This window comes from Pelodiscus sinensis, chromosome 1 (genome assembly GCF_052426305.1).
Source record: "Pelodiscus sinensis isolate ZL-2025 chromosome 1, ASM5242630v1, whole genome shotgun sequence".
NCBI classification, from domain to species: Eukaryota; Metazoa; Chordata; order Testudines; family Trionychidae; genus Pelodiscus; species Pelodiscus sinensis.
This window is the reverse complement of record NC_143052.1, coordinates 220,777,333-220,792,264: the sequence shown is the minus strand read 5'-3', so window position 1 is coordinate 220,792,264 and position 14,932 is coordinate 220,777,333.

Genomic DNA, 14,932 nt, shown 5'->3' with positions numbered 1-14,932 from the left:
GGCTCTTCCCCACCCACTCTCATTCAAGTGAAATTGTAATTAGAGGTAGGCCCAAAACAGACAGTCAAGAGACCTGGCTGCCAATTTTGAATGCCCCATATATTTGAGTGTCTGTGGGATAGTTTAGAACTATGTCAGCTCTTAAGTAACGCCACCACAAAGCACTAGTTACAGGGGTGTGGGAAGTAAGTCACAACCTCCATTCCAAACCTAGAGGAATCAGCTTTGGGCACCCAGCCCAGAAGCTTTCCCTTCTCGTCTGCTGGAACAGCTTTTAGGGGTTGGGCTATAGCAGTCTCCAGAGTCTTAGAGTATGTCTAGACTACATGCCTCTGCCGACAGAGGCATGTAAAATAGGCTACCCGACATAGTCAATGAAGCGGGGATTTAAATATCCCTGGCTTCATTAAAATAAAAATGGCTGCTCCGTTATGCCTCGTGAAACGAAATTTACAGGAGCGGTCAACAAAGGCATTCCCTGTCGACCGATCCGTGTCTTGACTGCCGCTCTGTGCTGACATTCAGCTGAGCCGGCACGGTGTGGCAGCCATTTTTATTTTAACAAAGCCAGGGATATTTAAATCCCCGCTTCATTGACTATGTCGGGTAGCCTATTTTACATGCCTCTGTTAGGAGAGGCATGTAGTCTAGATGTACCCTTAGGGTTTCTTCACCAAAGGACCAGAAGGTAAGTCACAGCCTTTTAGCCATGTCTCCTTTCCAGACTTGGATCAGTTAAGAACACGCCAGACTGCAGTAGTAGCCTAGTCACCAGCCCACCATGATTTCCTCACTCCTTTGTCTACTTCCTTTCCTTAAACCAATAGGATTCTCCTTTCCCTGGCTTCAACCAGGAGTACCTCCCAGGAATACCTATCCAAGTTTCTGTAACAGAAATAAAAGTAATATATTATCATTTGTAACTAAAAGAACTCAATAGGTTCAGCATGTGCTCTTCAAGCCATTCTGGTCATCAGGGGTGGATAAGAGTGCCGCGGAGCCCAGGGCAGTGCCACGGGGCCCAGGGCAGCACAATTTCGCGCATGCACCATGGCCATATCAAACAGGAATTAGTGCATGTGTGGAGCCTATTTAAGCACGGGCCAGGGGCATGCGCACCGCCCTGCCCTGCCCTGCCCTATATCTGCCGCTGCTGGTCATGTTTTTCCTTAGGTGGTATAGCCTTTCCTACTGCTTCATCTCCCCTTTGCATGTTTAATGCATTAAGCCTACATCAACAAAAGGACTGACTTGGGTGCCTAAAGCCCACATTGGGAACTTGAGATTGTTAACCCTCCCCCCTTCAACTGCTGTCAAGTCTGGAGGTGCCTAAAATCCCTCACTGCCTACATTTCCATTGTAAAAGTCCCTTAAAGGTTTTGCTGCTGGACATGTGCACAATGCCCCATGTTCAATGCCTCTTTCATTGCTCAGCCCAGCATGTGCCTCAAACCAGACGAAGACAGGCATTCCCCCATCGATAGGACCTGATCCAGTAAGCAGGTTCAAGGCATGCCAAATGGCTCAGAATGGAGTCACAGTAGCCTCACTTCTAGTCCAATGGTTAGGGCACTCACCTGATATGTGGGAACCCCCAGTTCATTTCTCTGCTTTGCCTGATAAGGGATTTAAAGATGGGCCTTCTACCTCTTGAGTATCCTAATCAGTGCACTAGTCTGTCTCCCTCTGCCCCTACAAAGAGTTAATTATATATTCACAGTGAAAAATCATCAGCAAGCAGGGGTGCTGGAACAATTTGTATAACAGGGATGCTAAGAGCCATTGAACCAAACTGTAAACCCTACGTATAATGGGAATCACATCAAGCCAGGGGATGCTGCTGCATCCCTAGTTCCAGTATTGATGTCAATGAGAGAAAGAGAGAGACATCGCCCCTCCAACCCTTCCTGAGAACTGCCCACAGTACAAGGGTTAGGGCACTCAGCGGAGGGTTTGAAATCCCTTCTGATAGGGCAGAGGAGGGAATGGTGCTGAAGTCACCCAAATGCTAGGTGAACTCAACCCACAAGCTAAAGGTTTTACATGAGATCTCTTCTTTCTCGCATGCTGAGCGACGGGATACTCCCTCAGGCTGTCTTGTTAAGTTGTTCCACCATGGATAAATAATTAAAGAAGTCGGTGGAACAGGTGGACTGGTTTCGGGATACCTCCCAAGAGAGTTTGCTAACTGGCAGGCTCGAGCTTTATGCTCATGTTTGTTTGCTCGCTCTCAATCACTTACTAGAAGTCTTTCATTATTTAGTCACAGTGGAACAGCATCAGCAGGCAAGCATGAGTCACAATTGCACATCACCCATTGGAAAAAAAGCTCCCTTTCATCGCCACCCCCTGAGCAGCAGGAAGAGGGGGAACTTGAATGATGGGGGGAATCTCCCATATCCCAGGGAAAATGCCCTAGTCACTAGGCTAAAAGGTTCTCCTAAGTTTCTTTTGGCATCTAGCCTGAGGTGGCTCAATACCTTAAGAATTTGGGCTTTGAAATCATGTATTTTTAATGTCTCAAGCAATGTTCCCTCTAATCTTTTCCAGTCATGTGTGGAATGTATATTTTTATATGCATGTGCACCAACAGTAAAAACAAAACACCTACCTGTGGTTGCTCTGCTAATCAGCTGGGTGCCATTTGACGCTCTCCTGAGTGGACAATTCTGATCTTGTAGTCCAACTGCCTGCATCCCACAGACACTGTAGGGGCTGCTGTAATACAAATTAAGACGGCAAGCCAGTGACAAATCTAGGAATGGCTCTTAGGGCTCATGTCTTTCAGGCTACTCTGCCTTTCTAGTGCACTCATCAAAATACATGTGGTCTAAATAATTTTGAACGTTTTTATTGTTAGTAAGAATTAGTGTTAATGTGTGGGGCTACACAGTGGCAGCTGCTGCCAAGTAAGTGGTCATGAGCTTCCTAACTCCATTTCTATTGCCTCATGCCCCTCCGCCCCCATGCGCACACCCACAATGGATTGATCATATGGTACAAAAAGACACACTGGGACAACCCTGGAGACCACGAGGGAAAAATGGAAAGGGTAGAAAATGCCAAAGGGATGCATTGGGTGGGGGAGAGGGTATGAGGTAGTGGGGAAGATCAAAGAATGCCTATCCCCTCTGCTCCTTCTATGTCCAGTTGCTCATCCAGGAATGAAATACTATATATGGACAAAAATAGTAATTATCTTGCTGTAACTCCTTCACTCTACTCCTCTAGTCTCAACCTCCCATCACCCAATGTGCTGCTGTCCTAACTTCATCCTTTGCCTCCTCCCTTCCCAGTCCCTCACAGATATTTATCAAGCGACTCCATTCCTCCCCTGCATCACCACACCACCTCCTCCCTCTGTTATCAGAGGGTGTGTCTAGACTACTGAGTTTTGTCGACAAAAGCGGACTTTTGTCGACAAAACTATACCTGCGTCTACACTACCGCTGAGTTCTGTTGACATAACGTCGACAGAACTCAGCAGTTTTGTCGACGCTGGTAAACCTCATTTTACGAGGCGTAACACCTTCTGTCGACAGAGTTCTGTCGACAGAAGGTGTTATTGCCAGTAGGGTTGCATCTAGACTACAGGGCTTTGTCGACAAAGCAGCTTGCTTTGTTGACAGAACTGAATGTGTCTAGACGCTCTGTGTCGACAGAAGTTTTGTTGACAGTATCTGTTGACAAAACTTCCGTCGACAAAACCCTGTAGTCTAGACGTACCCTTAGTTTTTCTGACACTTCATGGAACCAGAAGTGCCAAGAGGAAAAGAAGAGGCACAACGATATTTCGCTGCAAATCCTCCCTTTGGGAAATGACCTTTTAAAAAGTCCTCAGGTGATCTGATTGGCCAAGGGCCATTTCCTTCCTGCCATTTCGTCCTGTGCCCCCATGACATACTATAGGAGGAATATGGACTTAGTGAGTCACTAAATTGCCATAACATAGCTGAACCAGAAATTGCCACCCCTTTATTTCCCCCCATACACACATAAGCTGCCTTAAAATGAAACCCAAATCTGTCACTGCAGTTAGTACAACTCTGTCTGCATAAAAGCACGGCAAACTACAACTTGTCACAGCTGTCCACATTAATCTCTTCTTATTTTTGTACAGCAGCCCAAAAAAGAACCCAGGGTTTGACTGCTTGGCTAGATATTATGTGAGCGTCAAAGCGAAGACTAAGCGTTCCCTGTAAGGTTCTTGTAAGAGCATTCAAGTACCAGTAAGGATGGCCTGGCCAATATACTCTTTTGCATTTGAGAGTACAACACTTACATCAGTGCAATATTCTTAGCAGGTGCTGAGCTAGCAAATCATTTATTAGCAATACTTCGGCGAACATTCTTCTCTCTAAATTTGGGTGTAACGCCAAGTCATATTAATGGATCTTGCTATGGATACAGAATATATCTCCTTCTGTACACAATATTGAGTGTATTATGGCACTCGTGACACTGCAAAGAAGGATGCAGTTTAGTGGGCATGAGTTAACTTATTTTTTTCTACTAGCTGCAAGTTGGAGAGGCCCACTAGGTGGCATTCCAATACCCACTATATTAAAGTCTCCAATGTCAGACTGCCAGCAAGTCATAGGTGAACTTTTTCCCCCTTTTAACATTTGTAGGGGATAATGTTTTATTTTTTCAACTATGAAATTTGAGCCATGATTTTCCTTAGATACTCAATATTTTTAATTAATTTATTTTTCTATACAAGACTGAGGTTTGTCAAAGATCTTTGAGGGAGAAGGGGGAAAAAATCTCTGCCTTGTTTGGACTATTTGGCAAGAGCAAAATATGTCTGTCGGCTTTGGCTTGTTCATCCATATACCACATCTGTGAAAACATAGTGGCAAAAAAGAGGAAAAAATAATCTCCAGCCTTCTTCCTGATGGTTTCTGTGAGATTGTTCATGTAAACGATACATTTTCCTCATTAGTGCATTCAGGTCACAGAGAGGCTGGGATTCACGAAGCCCTTACTCAGCTTCTGCCGAAGCCTTTGGGAGCCTAAACTCCCTAGGGTCCTATGATTCCACTTTTAGGGCATGTCTACACAGCATGGCAAGACCCAAATTAAGCTATGCAACTTCAGCTACATCAATTGCGTAGCTGAGTTGAAATAGCTTAATTCGGCTTTTGGCACTGTCTATGCTGCAGGAAATCAAAGGCAGAACACTTTTCCTTTGACTTCCCTTACTCCTTGTGAAATGAAGGTTACACGAGTCAGAGTAAGAAGTCCTTCAGCTAGCCATTGTTTCAGAATAATGGCTTGCTATGTAGCTATGCTCTTTGTTATTTTGGAATAACATTAGTTAGTCCGAAATAACGCTGCTGTGTAGACATAACCTTAAAGTTTCTGAGGCACCTGAAGTCCAGCAGCTGAGCATGTGCACAGACACTTAAGTCCCTACCCAATATAGTAGGAAGAGGGCCTGATAAGCCCTTGTATTAGAGGCCTGGTATGTGGCCTAAAGCCTGGGCTAAAGTAGCAGGCGGGGGGGGGGGGGGGGGCGCAGGCTCGTGTCCTGTACTGAGGGGTTTGGGAGCAGGATGGGATGAGGCGTGCAAATTCTGGGATGGAATTTAGATGCAGGAGGGGACTACAGTAAGGAGAAGAGTGTTGGGGGGCAGGTATCAACAGCTTGCAGAGACACGCTGGTCACCTGTGCTCAAGAGAAGCACAGAAACAAGCTTGCCCTGGTAGACAACCTGCTGTGCTGGCCCGGAGATCATGATCGACTAGGTGAGGCTCCATGATTGACCAGTCCATCACAATAGATGAGTTGGTGACTTCTGTACTAATGTATAAAATGAAGTCTTAGAGTGTCTTTGTCCAGCCTTGCGGGCAGTGGACAGTCCTGCCATTGACTGACTATTGTTCATTGGTATGGGTATACACGTATTTGTGGTCCAGTAAAGTCTGTGAAATACTACCACTTGTGCTTCATCAACAGTAAACCTGGCTGGGTGCCTTTGTAGCTTAACAAATCTTGTGGTCATTGGGCAGTTTGCTCTAGGTCCGCTGAGTTAGCGATCTCTGCAAAGCTGGGTCGGCACACTGGAAACATACGCACACGTAGCCGAATATCTATCAACATCTATAAGCTCAGCCCCTGTCTAAACCTCTTTGGCTGGCTGATGTTATTCCAGACATTTGCAACCATGATGCCCTTCTCATGATAACCATTGATCCCATAACTTTGGCAGTCACATCAGTTTTGCCCAATGCAGATTGTAATGATGGCTTTTTACCAGATGATCTCCCTCGATAAAGGCCCTGAACTCTCCCCTAAAGGATTTAAGCAACTTATCAGTGAATCTGGCTACAGAAGCTCAATTCACAAAATTGTGGCAGTCCTCCTCTGTGCATAGACCCACCTGATCCAGAATGGCTATCTTTACTGCTTTATAATTCCTGGCCTCCTCTTCATTTAGGGCCACACAGGCTATTTTGGCATCACTGGTTAGGCAGGGAGCCAGTCACGCGGCCCTGCTTGTCCCATCCAGCCCACATGGCTACCTGCGCAAAGTTGTGTGGAAGGCATGGGGGGGGGGGGGAAGGCTATCCGTCAGGCCCATTTTATACCTTACCATCATCCCCTCCTATGGGATTCATCACTTTCAGCAGGAGTTGCTGTTGTATGCCAACCTGCTGACAAATGAAATCCTTCAGGCTCCGCTTCTGTTATACCTTACAGTTGAACAATGCCTGTTGCTCTGTCTGGAGAACTTGCTGAAAAGTTTCCATTGCCTTCTGTGCTTCCACCTGTTGCTCAACCAGCTACTGAAGGGTCTCCTCCATCTCTGGCTTCCAAACACTTGCTCTGGCACAGGACTCCTGGACAACAGGGCTAGCCTTAGGGCTGGGCAAATTGAGCCCATGCCCAGGGTACAGTAGCCAGAGGGTGAGAGGCAACTGGGCATGTGTGTTGCTGGGCAACGGGGGTGGAGGGTACTGGGCACAAGGACAATGTGGCAGGCCATGCTGGAAGTGCAGGGCTGGGTTGGGCACAGGTGGGAGGAAAGTTCCAGGGGTGGATGAAGGGGTCATTGTGTAGAGGTTAGGGGAAAAGGGGGCACAATGCAAGGGTTGGTAGTAAAGAGAGCACAGGATGGAGGTGCAGGGGTTGGGGAGCCCATGGGTGCCAGGGAACATGGACAGTGCTATGCCCACAGCACTCAAGGGCACTAAAACACAAGTTTTCTCAGGGTACCAACTTCCCTAAGGCCAGTCCTGCTTGACAAGCACCTATGTGTAATAGGGCCATCTTGGCACTGGACCTGTCTCAGTCCACAAAGTCACTCGGAAACCCTGGATTCTGTAACCTCTAGTGCAATTTATTTACAAATGTAATCCTACCACTGCGTCACCAGCTGCAGGCAAGAGGGAGAGCAAAGCTGCCACTCCCCGCCTCCCATGGTTTCTTTCACCCTGAGGCTTTTATGCAGCCACAGGCTAATTAGGTAGCAGCTGTCCCTACTTCCCTAATTAAGGCCAGGTTATCTCCAGCCTTAATGAGGAGTGGGCATAACAGAGGGCTGGATGCATCTGCACTAAGTCTTTCAAGATCAGAATGTCATCTCAGCTCGCTCTTTTTATTTAGACTGACCCAATAAAGCACCATGAAATGTACATCCAAGGCAGGGGGAGGGAAATCAATCCAATACATCTGCATGTGAAGAAAATATAGTATGGAATAGGGATGTTATATGCGCTGTATATAAAATTTACACTTCAGAGCCCATAGCGAAGCCACCTAGAGCAGCCCCTGCCTGCGCTGGGCCCCGGGAGGATGGAGCAGGCCCCTGCCTGGAGCAGAGGAGAAGCTGCGCCAGCCCCTACTGATTAACTGGAACTGATAAGCCATTCCTTTGTCATTGTTCATGAGCCAGCAAGGTTTTAAAAACCAATGAAAAGAAAAGCAAGTTCAGACAAATCTCAAAAAGGCCAGACAGGTGCTTTATACTGTATGCTTGAGTGTTCCAGCCTGACCAAGATGCTTTTCCCATTATAGTTTTGTCCCATCTTCATTTTGCCTCCTGGTCTTTTTCTTTTTCTCACCTGAGCTGCTCATACTAAGATACCCAAATAAGAAGAGACAGTCATTGCCGTAGTTTTAGCTCTAACTCTGAAAATCTTGGCTTTTATGAGCTTTTAGAACAGCTCACCGTGCCCTGTAGTTTCTCTAGAAGAGGGGTTTACTTTGTACATAGACAGACACAGGCCAACTTTCACACGTTAAGTATAACAGCTAATCACCCATAACATTTCCTATGGTTTATGGTGCTGTCAGACAGCTGTTTTCATTCTGATATGACTGTCTCTTAGTAGGCTCCTGCTGCCAATAGCATGTCAGCCACTTCACCGGTGTTTTGTAACACTTCTTTACACACTGCCTTTGCAACCTCATGCTTACTTACAGACAAAAATCACGACTAGATGGCTGTTGAATACAAGAGCTGAAAATCAACCATCAGATTATTTCGCATTTGAGCAGTTTATTAATATAGAAAAGTAAGTCTTGTTCCTGATCCATAAAGAGAGCTGAGTGAATAATTGGTTTTTGGTGGCGTACCTGAAAAATGCGATTATTTGTTTCCAACCAAAAATGAATTATTTTTTTCTTGCTGAAAAAAGAACCAAAAATCAACACATTTTTATTTGGCTCAATTAAAATTTACATTTTTGAAATGAAACTGTTTATGTTGACAGTATCAAAATGAACCCTTTTCACTTTTTAAAAAAAATTATTTTCCTCCTTTATTTAACCCAAACTATCTGCCAAATTTGATCCGAATTCAGGGATCATTGTGTATTGCCCCAAATCTGAATTTTCTGAAAAAATTTACTACTGGTTGGACAGTGATGTTTTGGCACACTCATGCACTGACCAGTCTGGAAGGAGGAAATTGGCCGGATCAGGGAAAGTCAGCCTCTCGGGAATGACGCTTTGGCTTCATGGCCAACCCTGGGGCACCAGGCTTCTCTGTCCCCAGCTGCTGGGGGTTCTACTGCCCAAGACCACCAGGGCTCTCTGATTCAACAACATCCATGGTTTGTCTTATATGTAAATTAATTTATTGCAGAGCCAAGCCTCACAAACTGACCTGCTTGGTGCTGGTTTATGGCCATGCTTACACCACTCTCTTTCCTTCCTCCCTATCTTAAGCTAGGTTACACTGTTGCTCAAACCCCACAATCTCAGACTCCAGAGGCTGATGCCTTATCCATTAAGCCACTAGGATTTGTCCCACCTCCCTACCTTCAACTGATGCCCTTAGACTCCCTACCTTCAGCTGATCTGAGCACACCATAAACAATTGGTTATGAAATAGATTTATCTTGAGCTCAATTAACTCTTTGATTGGTAATTAATTAATTAAATTGCACTAGCATCCACAGGCTTCATTTAAGATAGGGCCACATTTTATTACTTCTGTGTTCACACATATGGGAAGAGACAGTCCCTATCCCAAGATTTAATAATTTACTTTAAAATAAGACTCACGTGAGCGAGTATAACTCCAGGGCTACATCTACACTGGCATGATTTTCCAGAAATGCTTTTAACGGAAAAGTTTTGTTAAAAGCATTTTCGGAAAAGAGCATCTAGATTGGCACGGACGCTTTTCCGCAAAAGCACTTTTTGCAGAAAAGCGTCCGTGCCAATCTAGACGAGCTTTTGCGCAAAAAAGCCCTGATTGCCATTTTAGCCATCGGGGCTTTTTTACGCAAAACAGTACTGTGCTGTCTACACTGGCCCTCTTGCGCAAATGATTTGCGCAAGAGGGCTTTTGCCCAAACGGGAACAGCACAGTATTTCCGCAAGAACACTGATGATCTTACATGAGATCGTCAGTGTTCGTGCAGAAATTCAAGCGGCCAGTGTAGACAGCTGGCAAGTTTTTCCGCAAAAGCAGATGATTTTGCGGAAAAACTTGCCGGTCTAGACACAGCCCAGGAGAAAAGAGGGAAGGAGAAGTAGGGTAACAGCAGTAAATTCACATGGTAAGTTTACTTGATGGTGTAAGAATTTGATTGCTTTTTCTATATAAATTATTTTATTTGAATCATGCTCTCTTCTTGAGCAAGAGAAGATAGAGACGTACAAAGGATTTTAATTTTGAAATTTGGTTTCATTTTTATTCATGGTTTTGAAATCCTCCATAAAGGGAAAGCTCTAGGAGGCCCTCTCAACTCAGAGAAACAGTCAGTCTGACGGGCTGCCCCAGAGATATGGACTCTGGAAAGTTAGGTTACTTGGTAGGCTGTCTGGCAGGAAACCTGCTCTGGCAGTCAGGTTTCAAAAGCTGCTGGCTTCCAGCAGAACTTGATTGAAATCAAAACCGCCAGAGAATATTTGAATTGGGGCATGTGATGGATAGGAAGAGCGCTGGCCTTTTCTGAACATCCCAACATTCAGTAACCAAAGGGTTAAACTCAGATGACTAAGGGTTTTTTGCGGGGAGCCAGGAAAGCCAATGGGGGAAGGTGTTAGGATTTGAAATGAAAGGCCTACCTGCCTGCTGTTCTTCTTTGTGTGAGTTTTAAGCCAGGATTTGAGGGAACAACATGCACTGAAGTAGGCAGAACTACCATGCCTACAAAGAATACTGAGCATGGAAATGAAGTGGACCTTGAAGCACAGATCATAAAGAGCTAGGGAAATGTCTATTTAGGCACAATCAAATTATTTCTTTAGCACAAAGATGTTTAACCAAACAACAAAACTAAGTCTGTGCCGCCCCACTCCCATACGCTGTATTAAGCTGAATCCAAGAGATACAATTCTGTTTTAATCTGTTCTTTTCTCAGTTGCTCTGTAACACCTAGCAACTTATGCTGCTTTACCAAGTATGTATTTGTGTTTTGTTAATAAAATCACCTTTTTTAGGGCTATGATTCGATTCGTCAGTCCTGGAATGTAAAAGGAAGTCTGTGTGCGCATGCCTAAGACTGAGAGGTCAGCTATTAGAGATTGCACATTGTTTTCTCTCTTTTTTTTTTTCAAGCTCTCTTGTGGTAAAAGAACTTGGGGGTGCCCTCCTAGAAGAAGTTCAAGTGCTTTCTCCCAGGGTTCAAGAAGAAAGGGTTTTTTCACTTGCTGGTGGCCGCCTATCTCCCATAGCTGCGGAAACTGTTACCTTGGAGAGCTTTTAAGCAGAAACCTATCGAGGCACGGTATTTTTAAGGTCTCTTGCAGGCTCCCACTTTCTGCACCCGGAGTGCCAGAGTGGGGAACTGCCTTGACAGGAAGAATAGGAAATTTGGCTGAAAAACAGATTTGTTGGAATTTTTCTGACCAGCTATAGTGATAAGATTTAAAAACATATGACACACATGCTTGTAAAATAATAAAGGAACAGACAGACATGTTGTTATAGGCTGGGTGAAACTTTGTTATGGGTTGAGTTAAAACCCCATTGAGACTGATAGATGTGAACTCACCTTTCACTAAACATGACTGTACACACACACACCTAAGAGAAAAGAAGCATGTCCAGAAGCATGCATGTGTGTGTATGCGTGCACTTGCAGAAGAGACAAAAAAGACAAGAACAGACAGAGGTGCAGAAGTAAATAGCAAGAAAGCCAAGCTATAGCCAGTGAGTGCAGTGCAATCCCGAGAAAAGCTAGAGTAAGAGCTTTTGAGTCCCTTAGCCAAAGATGCCTGCATCTGCAAGGAACTTGTCCTTTTGTTGTTAGATCCCCCTACATTCAGAGAAACAGGACTTTGTACATTTCTTGTAAATAAAATAGATTGTATCAAAGAAAATACCAGACTTGATCAATTTCCACTTCCAACTGGAGCACTCCCAAAGGGTGTGTCTAGACTACAGAGTTTTGTCGACAGAAGTGGACTTTTGTCGACAAAACTATACCTGCGTCTACACTACCGCTGAGTTCTGTCGACATAATGTTGACAGAACTCAGCAGTTTTGTCGACGCTGGTAAACCTCATTTTACAAGGCATAACGCCTTGTGTCGACAGAGTTTCTGTCGACAGAAGGTGTTATTGCATGTAAACTGTCCTTTGCGTCTACACTACCATGTCGACAAAGCAGCTTGCTTTGTCGACAGAACTGAATGTAGTGTAGACGCTCTCTGTTGACAGAAGTTTTGTTGACAGTATCTGTCGACAAAACTTCTGTCGACAAAAGCCTGTAGTCTAGACGTACCCAAACTTTGACAAGCCACTAAGGTTGAAAAGGGGTGACATCTCAAAGTATCCTCAGCATTAAATGGATAGGTGACAGTCACTATCTTGGCCAGTATACCAGGGACTGAACCTAGAGCCTCCAGAGCTAAAATAATGAGTTACTACAGCTAAGCCCTCCTATCTGACGTTGTAACCAAATTGCAGCCTCAACAGACTGGTATAGATGGAAATCTGTAGCCCCCACTCCTGCAAGTCACAATTGCAGTATGGTACATGCCAAATACGGCAAAGACAAAAGAAATTCCTTTACTTCTGAGTGAGAAAAGCATGCGTTGTTTAAACAGGATTAGCAATTCAAACATTCATGGTAGCTGGTTTTTAATCTGTCAAGAAATAATGACCCATTATATTTTTACTTATGGGAAATTACACTTTCTAGTACCTGGTATTTGCAGCTGTCAGATTATGTGTGTTGGCATCTGTCACTCTCCAGCAGTGCTTAATGCATGTGCTTTGCATATCCCAGGGAGCTTTTACTAGAACTGAAGAAATGTTAATACCTCTGCCATCAGCTGAGGAGGCTGATTTTGCTCTCCCAGCAGGAGCCTCACATGGATTCACTTCCATTCCATACAGGGGTAACAACAAGGCTATGTCTATACTGGTGGGTTGTTGCGCCAAAAATATGCAAATGAGGCTAAGTGTGGACTATTGCCGAGCCTCATTTGCATACCTAATGAGCCTCCATTTTTGCAGAAGAGGCTTTTGTGCTAGAAGGAGCTGGCTACACTGCTCCTTCTTGCACAAGAGGCAGGGATTTAAATATTCTGCACCTAATTTGCGTAAAATTAGCAGCTGCATTTTGCCGACTCAGCACTTTGTCGGCAAAAAGCGGCAGCCTAGAGGGGGATCTGTCAAGAAAGAAAGCCTTTTTCAACAGATCCCTTATGCCTCCTGCAAGAAGGTTTACAGGATCTGTTGAAAAAGGCTTTCTTTCTTGACAGATCCCCCTCTAGACTGCCACTTTTTGCGGACAAAGTGCTGAGTCGGCAAAATGCAGCAGCCATTTTTATGCAAATTAGGCATGGGATATTTAAATTCCTCATTTGCAATGTCGATCTGCCTAATCTGAATTCCTCTGCCAACAGAGGGATGCAGTCTAGATATACAATCAAGACATTATGGGTATTCATGGGACATTCTTCTGAGCACCGCAAAACACTGCATTAAAGCCCTTTCTACCCTAAGCTGTAATCTTCTTCTCCCCAGATCCAATCCATCTTTAACCAAAAAATAGAAAAGCTTCAGAAGGGTAGCCGAGTTAGTCTGTAAGTGGAAAAACTTAAATAACAATGAATAGTCCAGCAGCATCTTAAAGACTAACAAAACATGTAGATGGTATCATGAGCTTTGTGGGCACAACCAACTTCTTCAGATGAATGGATTATTAAAGTTCCAGTTCCAAAATAAAAAGTAGGAGATGTTGGGGGGAGGAGGAGAGGGAAGAGAAGGAAGGGAAAAATATCAGTTAGGGTGTTCATGTTACATGAGATTATAGAGAAGGTGCAAATTGTTCTTAAGTACCCATTGTTTTTTTTTTTAAGTCATTCATTAGGATGTGGAAGGTAGTGTGTTAGCCAGGTAATGTATTTATTCAGACCTTTGTGATGGGTCCCAAACCTGTAAATGAAGTTAAGTTCCAAGGCTTCAACAATCTACAACCTATCCTGGAAAATGACCCCTAGGGCTTAGCTGTGAGATAAACACCTGGCTGTCTGGAATCTGGCACATACCCAGAGGTAAAAACATAGATTCCAAAGGAACTTTTACAGCAGCACTTTAATCATTGAGTGAATCTAGGACCCTACAAGCTTCAGCAACAGCCATAGGGGAGTTTTGTGGATTGCAGTGGTGTCTAAAGAAAAGACTTATTTATGGATTTAGGACTCAGTGTTTATTAAATAGAGTGTGGGTTTTTTCTCCCCCTGAAAATTCAATGAGACAAGTGATATTCCCTCAAGTGAGCCACACAAAGGAACACTGATAAGGACTTTGTCTACACTGCCAATTGAGCAACAAAACTTTTGTCTTTCACAGGTGCTTAACTCCCTGATCTCCCCCTCCCCCGCCCTGCAAAAAGACAAAAGTTTTCCAGGGCAAGTGGAAGTATAAATGGCTCATTGTCAGCTGGAGCACTGATCTGAAGTACAGGATGGATGATGGAAATCAAAGCATTTTTATAATTATCAATACTGAAGAATTGCAGGGTTAAATATTAGGAACATGAAATAACCTACTTTTAGTGAAGACAGAAAGACTTCATTTCATTGGGCAACTCTTTAAAATAACACATAAAATAGCAATAGTACTAATTTGGTTTGTTCAGCATTAAAGACTATAGGTGATCATTTTGGGCTTTAAACATAATAAATCAGTCATTTAAATTTAATATAAACTGTATAATTTCATTCTGCATCATTAGCCCATATAAACACAATAAAATCTGTCCAATGCAAACAAAGGGCATCCTTGGGGTGATATTTAATTGTAATAAAACTGTCATGTAGATTAAGTGGCCAGCTGAGCAATTCATTTCTTTATAGGCTCTAATGCTATTCTAGAAAATGAAAACTGGGTTTAATTTACACTGTTATGACACACTGAGGAAACAAAAATTCTGCTTGTCTTTCAAACTCCACCAATCTATTCTGGAAATCGCCTGCTTCTATTAACAGAATGGTAGTGGGCCTGATCTTATTTGGG